We start from the raw sequence: 8,656 nt of genomic DNA, 5'->3' as shown, positions 1-8,656 counted from the left end.
AAGTCCCAGTAAGCAACCTGTATCGAGTTTTCCCATCAACCTTCCTTCTCTGGGTTTCAGCAACCCGCGAACGTTAGGAATGTTATACAAGGTGATTTTGTAATAAAGTTCTATCATTTCTTACGCATTTGTGAGCCTGAATTCTGTGAAGACCTCACAGGGACTTACTTTCCCCGACAGCTTAAACATAAAGGAGTCACCAGATTGGGGACCAACCAGTTGGTTGGTGCCCAGCATCTTCCAGACACGACTGCCAAACGGACTTTTGATGCTCAGCCTCCTGTCTTTGGCCAACAGGCTGCGTGTTTGGGACAGCGGTCTGAAGGCTTCTTTGCTTTTGGCTGTGGTGAGACTTTCTGGGTTCATCGTGAGCACTTGAGATCCAGACCTGCAGATATTTTCCAAGGACCCGGGAAATAGTGATTGCAAACAGTCATCTGAGGAGGAGTGCATCATTGGTGGGTGGCTTCAGCTCCGGGGCTGAAATAGTATTTTCTTTAATAAAAATACCTCAGCTCTGCTGGTGTGGCTCAGTTGGTTGAGCATCATCCCATATACCAGGAGTTTGCTGGGTTGCAGGCTTGATCCCCCAGTAGAGGGTGTGCAGGAGGCAGCCAATCTGGTTTTCTCATGGGTGTTTTTCTCTCCCTCCCCCCCCCCCCCTCTCTCTCGTAACATTTATTATTAAAGGAAAATACCTCTTTAAGATAATGCTTTTTTGTTGTCAATCCTCACCTGAGAATATTTTTACATTGATTTTTAGAGGGGGCGGGGAGAGACAGAAATGTCAATGTGAGAGATACATCTTCACATTTTGTTTTTCTGAAACCCTGGGTTTCTGATGATATTAACATGATAACCTACTTTACCTTAGTATATGTAACAAATCCTGATGCGATTATTATTGACAACATAATTACATAAATGAAGTTTTTAAAAAAATATTTTTATATAGTTTTACTTGTTTATAGCAGTGGTTCTCAACTGTGGCCCCAGACTAGCAAATCATCACTGGGAATTGGGTAGGAGTGCAAGTTACCAGGCTCAGCCCAGGCCTGCTGCATCAGGAACCTGGGGTGGGGCCAGTGTTATTGAGTCTCCAGTGCTCACCCGTCCTGCTGGTGGTGGTGGTGGTGGGGTGGTCCCCCACTCGGGACAGTCGTGGTAGTGAAATGACCTGGGAGCTATGGCAAGGTCAGGTTCATTGCTTTCCATCTTTAGACACTGCTTTACTGCCCCTCATCCTTCAATAAAGTTTTGTTACGGAAAACATACTTTCACAGTCAAAACTGTAAAACCAGGCGTATTCAGGGATGTCAAGCTCTCCATCCCCTCACCCTGTTTCCTTTCTTCCATAAAGTAACCATTTTTATTTTTATTTTTTTAAAATATATTTTATTGATTTTTTACAGAGAGGAAGGAAGAAGGATAGATAGAAACATCGATGAGAGAGAAACATCGATCAGCTGCCTCCTGCACACCTCCCACTGGGGATGTGCCCGCAACCAAGTTACATGCCCTTGACCGGAATCGAAGCCGGGACCCTTCAGTCCACAGGCCGACGCTCTATCCATTGAGCCAAACCGGTTTTGGCTAAAGTAACCATTTTTAAAAGTTAGTTTTCAAAAAGGTATGTTTTTATTGATTTTAGTGAGAGAGGAAGGGAGAGAGATAGAAACCTGGATGAAAGAGAATTGTGGATCCGCTGCCTCCTGCATAGCCCCTACTGGGGATGGAGCCCGCAGCCCCGGCATGTGCCCTGACCGGGAATCAAACCTCGACTTCTTGGTTCCTGGGTAGATGCTCAACCACTGAGCGACACTGGCTGGGCCAAAAAGCTAGTTTTTGATTTATCCGTCCATTGCTTCTTTTTGCAAGGGTGGGTGTATGTGCAGGTCATACCGATTCCCTGTGCAACCCACGTTAGCACAGCTGACAATGACTGCTTCATTTTTCCCTGAGGAGGAAAAATCAAATGACTCCCAGAGAATCTCATTAGGAGGTGAAGGTCGGAGGCCTCTCGGCCTCGTTTTGTTTACTCAGCAATAGTCATTGAACTTGTCCTGCGTGCTCAGTGCCTGCTGCTGTGGGAGGTGCCTCCCAGGAGCCAAGTTCCGATTCCTCCCCTCATGGAGCTGCCATTCTCCCCGGGCTAAGCTCTGATCCCACCAGCGGGGACACGTTGGGACAGTCCCGGGCGGGGTGGCCAGGCCAGGTTCTAACAGAAACCTAACGGCTTCCCGCCCCCTCTCCTCTCGTTTGTGATGGCAGCCGTGGGAGACTTGCTTTTCCTTCTGGAAACTTCTAAGGCGCCTTCCTCTGTCAGCAGTGGTGCTCCTGCTGTTTTGAACCTGGTAACACTTTTATTTTGGATAATCCACACCCGAGGGCCCGCGTGTCACCTTCCCCCAAGCCTTTCCAGCTCTCCATCTTGGCCTCAGTTTCCTCCCGGCACTAGCACTGCCTCATCGGCCAAGGTGAGCTCCCCGAGGCAGAGATTTATGTTATCTGGGTATCTCCTGGGCTTAGTGCAGGGCTTGGCACTCCTGATATTTGCTGCTGGGATAGGTGGAAGTCTAGCATTATCTCCACATAACCTCCTGCCTTTGAGAGTACTTGCTAAGTTACTCCACAGAAGCATTCCACCTATCCATAGCCATAAATGGAATGCACCCAGCATGTGGCAATTTATTATTCTCTACACACCCCAAGTGGAAGGAGTTTTACTGACAGGATGGTGTGTGGGTGGGCAGGTGTTTTAGAAGAGACGAAGGTGTGTAGGAACTAAAGATGTTTTGGTCTGGTTGGCTTTTTCCTGGGTGTGTGTGGGAGGAGGCTGCCAGGATAATCAGATTATCGGAGACAGAGGCACACCTCGTTTTATTCACTTCATCAATACTGCCTTTTTTTAAAAAAAACCACAAAAAACAAATTGAAGGTTTGTTGCAACCCTGCATTGAGCAAGTCTATCAGGGTCATTTTACCGACAGGCTCATGATGGTTAACATTTTTTAGCAATAAAGTATTTTTATTATTTATTTATTTTTTATTATGTGTCCTGACTGGGGCTTGAACCTGCAACTTTGGCATATTGGACTGACGATTGAACCAACCGAGCTACCTGACTAGGGTTAAAGTCTTTTTTGTTTTTTTGGTTAATCCTCGTACCAGGATATTTTTCCATTGATTTTTAGGGAGAATAGAAGAGGGAGGGAAAGACAGAGAGAAACATCAATGTGAGAGAAACACATCAATTGGTTGCCTCCTGCACAAGCCTAACCAGGGCCTGGGCCAGGGAGGAACCTGCAACCGAGGTATATGCCCTTGACTGGCATCGAACCCAGGACCCTTTGGTCTGTAGGCCGACGCTCTATCCACTGAGCCAAACCGGCTAGGGCTAAAATATTCTTTAATTAAGGTGTGTACTATGTGCCAGAGACAGCACAGAGGACTTACATGCAGTATCTTAAGGTGGTGATTTATTCTCACCATTTTACAGATGAGAAAACTGAGGCCCACAGAGGTGAAATAACTTGCCCAGGGCCAGTAAAGGGGTTGAATGAGGTCTGTGCTTTCTACCTATTAGATAGGTAGCTGGCCACAGGTCATACGTGAAAGGTGGATATTTGTAAAAGGTGGATATTTCGGTGAATTTAGCAGAAGCAGTAAAGTGGATTTGATTACATTTGGAACCCAGCCCTTCTCTGGTAATGAGGAAGGTGATGAGCACAATACACTTCTGCCCAATTGCATGCGAGAGGGGTGTTCTGGAAGATAGTCAATAAATGAACCCTTTGAATAATTCAAGACTATTTTTCCCAAAAGAGCTAACTAACCGACCAGACCACTGACATTACAATACAGGAAAGTGTTAAATAAACTTCGCCACAAGTTGGTGCTGTTCCAAACAAACTGCATTTACTTGTCCCACCAGCTTTGGTATACAACTACTTGGGACACATTTTCAAAGATAGAACATTTGTGCCCTAACCAGTTTGGCTCAGTGGATAGAGTGTCAGCCTGCAGACTGAAGGGTCCCAGGTTCGATTCCGGTCAAGAGCATGTACCTTGGTTGTGGGCACATCCCCAGTAGAGAGTGTGCAGGAGGCAGCTGAATCGATGTTTCTCTGTCAATGATGTTTCTAACTCTCTATCCCTCTCCCTCTGCCTTCCTCTCTGTAAAAAGTCAATAAAATATATTTAAATAAATAAAAATAAATAAAACACCAACTAGGGGGAGGAGTGGAAGATGGGATGGGAAGAAGCCTGGTTTGTCATTTTCCCTCTCTTCCAACTTTCCCTCTGAATTTAAAAAAAAAAAAAAAGATAGAACATTTGTGTCATTTCCAATGCTACAGGAAATATGAGACTCTATGAACACGATTTTATTGGACTATTTAGAGTTTTTCTAGTTTGACTTACTAGGAGCTGGCCTTTACCTAATTTGCACATACTGATTGAAACATTGAAGTGAAATGATACCACTTGCATTTTGGTATTTATTTCCCATAATGCCCCAAGTCCCACTTTATTTTTTTGCTGGTTTCTGAGAGACAGCAGGGAGGATGTTGGGCAAGAGGGTCCAGGCTCAAACCCATTCTCCTGGCAAGGAGGGGTCAAGTCCGAATAGAAAAGGACTAATTTCTAATTTCTAGGAAGCCTCAGGTTCCAGGAGGGGCTCCCTAGACAGCTCCTCTCTTCCCCTTTCGAGACCACACACCTCCTGCTGGTCCGGTCTCTCCACTTCTCTCTCCTCCATCCCCCAGTCTAAGGTGCCTCCACTGAGAACTTCTGGACCCAGCTTGGTGTGGCCCGTGAGCCCTAAAGAAAGCGAACACAGATGAATGCTCAAACTCACCCAATCGCCCCAAATGGGAATGAAAACAACAGCATGAGGAGCCTTCCTGAACTTCTGCTCAGGCCAAGTTTAATGCAACAAATAACCCTTTGGGTGTGCCGCAGGGTATAAACAATTTTGATTTCAGATTTTTTAAGGTACAGAAGGGATGGTATGCAGGCACAATAATACTGATATTTCGGTACTTTATTAATTAATATTAATAATGTTTATTGATTTTTCTTTTGAGGGAGAGAAAGGTATGTGAGGGAGAAACATTGACCGGTTGCCTATCATAGGCATCCCAGCCAGTTGCCAACTGGCAACAGGCAACCTAGGTGTGTGCTCTGACTGGGAATTGGTCCCACAACCTTTCAGTTTATGGGACACTGCTCCAACCAACGGAGCCACACAGGCTAGGGCATCATTTTCTTTTTTTAATTTTTAAATATTTTTTATTTTTATTGTTATTGATTTGAGAGAGAGAGAGAGAGAGAGAGAGAGAGAGAGAGAGAAACATGGATCATCTGCCCCCTGTACACACCTAGACTGGGAATGGAACCCGAAACCTGGGTATGTGCCTTGACCAGGAACTGGGAATTGAACTGGCCACCTTTCAGTTCACGGGACAGTGCTCAACCAACTGAGCCACGCCGGCCAGGGATACCTGGGTTCTTTAAATACATAGGTGCATATGCCTAGGGACAATAGGACAGGTAAGTACACTGTGGTATATTCTTGTACAAAAACAGGCTTAGCTGACCTATGCTGTGAGAGGTCAGCATGGCGGGTGGCGTGGAGGTGGGACTGCAGAGGTCAGGGGCCTCTGGGGTGCCAGCAATGCTTCATTCTTCCTCTGGGTGCTGGTTTATTCTGCGAAAATTCACTGAGATTTGGAGACTTTTATGTACATGTATATTATACATCAATTTAAAAAAATAGAGGAAGGCACTGGGGGATGCCGGAATATAAAAATCAGAGCAATCTGGAAATTCCAACTCACAACCTGCCTTTCTGATCGGCACAATTTAATGCTGTTCTCTAAACAGGTAAACCGAGGCTCAGACAGTGCATCACTGAGGGTCCGGGCACAGGTGGGTCTGGGCAGGGTGGGATTCGATCCAGGTGTGGTTGCCCAGAGAGCCTTGGGCGCCTCCTGCACACCGGGCCCCTCTCTGGGTTGTATGGTGACTGTTACCATCACAAGACGAAGTGCCATTTGTGAGGTTGGCTACAGGTGGACTCTCTCTTGCAAGACTGAGCTCCATGAGGGCAGGGCAGGCTCATCCACTCACTCACTCACTCACTCACTCATTATTTATTTGAGGGCCTATCGTGAAAATACAAAAGTTTTTGGCCTTTATGGGGCAATAAATAAGTATGTTATATAGGATGTTAGAACTCATCTGAACTATGTAAAAAGAGACTGGTGAGGAGAATCAGGAGGTCAGGTCGGGGGTGGGAGGGGCAATATCAAATACGATGGTTTGGACAAAGACTTGAAGAAGGTGAGAGAGTGAGACAAGTGGTCATTTGGACAGAAACATTCCAGGCAAAGGAGGCAAGTGGTCATTTGGACAGAAACATTCCAGGCAAAGGAAACAGCAGGTGCAAAGGCCTGGTTACTCAACAGTGAGAAGGTGCAGTGGCTGGCGGGCCAGGGGGCAGAGGAGAGGACATGGGGCCTTGCCTGACCGTGGGGAGGATCTTGGCTTTTGCTCTGAGTGTTATGGGAGCCGCTGGGGGCAGGGGGAGAGGGGAGGTGTCTGAGCAGAGGATGAACATGATTGGACTTAGTCACAGCTGAATCCCCAGCTCCTAGTGTGGTCGGACACATGGGTCATTGAACCATTGATGTTACCTTCCAATGAGGTTGAACATTCATGCAGCAGAGACACGGACCGGGCTGTTCTTCCCACCACGTGGAACTTGATTTTCGTTTCTGGAAGACGCCCCCTGTCAGTGCATTGACCTGGGAGGAGGGCCAGGAGGCTTCCTGGAAGAAGTTCCAGCCAATCTGAGACTTGCACAAGGAGCCAGGAGGGCTTGCACCTACAACTTCCCCCCTGGGAGGGTGAAAGCAGCAAGGCCCACTCAGGCACCACCAGTAGGGGGGAACACTCGAGTAGTTTTCTCCTGGGAAGGATGTGAAGAGGCGGAAAGGGGCTGGTCGCTGGCGAGTGAGTTCACATCGTCTCAACCATGAAAAACGCCGCAGGGTGCACTGTCAGATAACTTTTGGTTGAACTTGTATTAAAGTCTCCCTCATTATTATTGGTTAGATTTTGAAGGTGAGCAGGAGAGGGTAGCGAATTGCGATCCTTGGATGACTCCTTTTATTGCTTTTTGCCGATCCTTAATAAAAAACAATCCTAAATCACAGCCAGCTCGATGGCCTCCTTTCATCTACAACACAAACGACACCTCAGGTTGAGTTTAAAATTTGTCAGATGTAGCATCAGACCAACTAGACTCCGGCTGCCACAGCGAGGTCTTCGTATGCAAATCTGAATTATGCAAATGTAGAATGGTGAAATGCAAGTTTGAATTATGCAAATTTAAAATTGTGAATTAGAGACCTGTTAAATAGAGTTCCATCGTATGTATCAAATTTGCCATAGTGTGATTTCCACAAAATTAGAAATTCTCAGACAAGCTTATTTCAGGCGGAGAGAACTGAAGATGGAGCAAACCTCACTGCCACACGGGGGCGCCAGCCATCAGGTAAACTGACTCGGGCAATCCTTTGTGGAGATTAGGCTTGGGTTCTGTGGCTTCAGATGATGTCGGGCTTTGGGTTTTCTTTCCTTGACAAAAACAAAACAAAAAACAAAATAAAACAAAACCGCAGCTGCTTGTAATTCCAAGTGGAATATGCCTCTGAAACCAGAGGCCATTTGGCCAAAGGAAATATTCAAAAATTCAAATGAGAGATCGTAGTTGATGCCTTCATTGAACCATGATCATGTTCCTTTATGTCATACCTCTCCCCCCTTTTATACGAGTTTATTTGAGCCAAACTGATGAAATGCTCCATGTCCTAGCCCTGTCTGTACCATTGAAATTGCCATTGAAATAAAAAAATGGAAAAAATTACATTTGTAGCTGGTTAAAAACAAATACATCTATAATAATAAAAGGGTAATATGATAATTAGACCGGTCAACCAGACATCTTCTGGTCGTCCGATCCTCCTTCCAGACAAAGCCATAGTTGGCTGAGGCAGAGGCAGTTAGGGGCAATCAGGCTGGCAGGGGAGCAGTTAGGGGTGATCAGGTTGGCAGGGGAGGGCAGTTAGGGGCGATCAGGCAGGCAGGCAGAGGGGTTAGGGACAATCAGGCAGGCAGGCAGAGGCAGTTAGGGGTGATCAGGCAGGCAGGCTGAGGGGTTAGGGGCAATCTGGCAGGTAGGCAGGTGAGTGGTTAGGAGCCAGCAGTCCCAGATTGGGTAAGGGATGTCCGACTGCTGGGCTGAGGGACCCCCAACCCCATGCACAAATTTTGTGCACCGGGCCTCTAGTAGTATTTATAATGAAAAACCAAGGTGTTGCACTCTGCCCATGCCAGGCCTCTCTCCAGTGGAGGCGGACACACGGCCGGCGCAAGGTTTTCACTTTGCGGTGTGTAAATATTTCTCTCTTTTCCTCATCCAGCGCGGCTAGAGAGCGGTCTGTTTCCTGAGTAGGGGCGGCTGGTGATTGAGAAAATGAAAGAAAGAGACAGACACAGAGATGGAAGGAAAAAGCTGGGGCCGGGTGGGACAGCTGTCCTCTGATGGAGAGACAGGGACCCAGAGCCAATACAGCGTGTTTATTTTATA

This window comes from Plecotus auritus, assembly GCF_963455305.1.
Source record: "Plecotus auritus genome assembly, chromosome: 8".
Taxonomy (NCBI): Eukaryota; Metazoa; Chordata; class Mammalia; order Chiroptera; family Vespertilionidae; genus Plecotus; species Plecotus auritus.
This window is presented reverse-complemented; position numbering follows the sequence as displayed.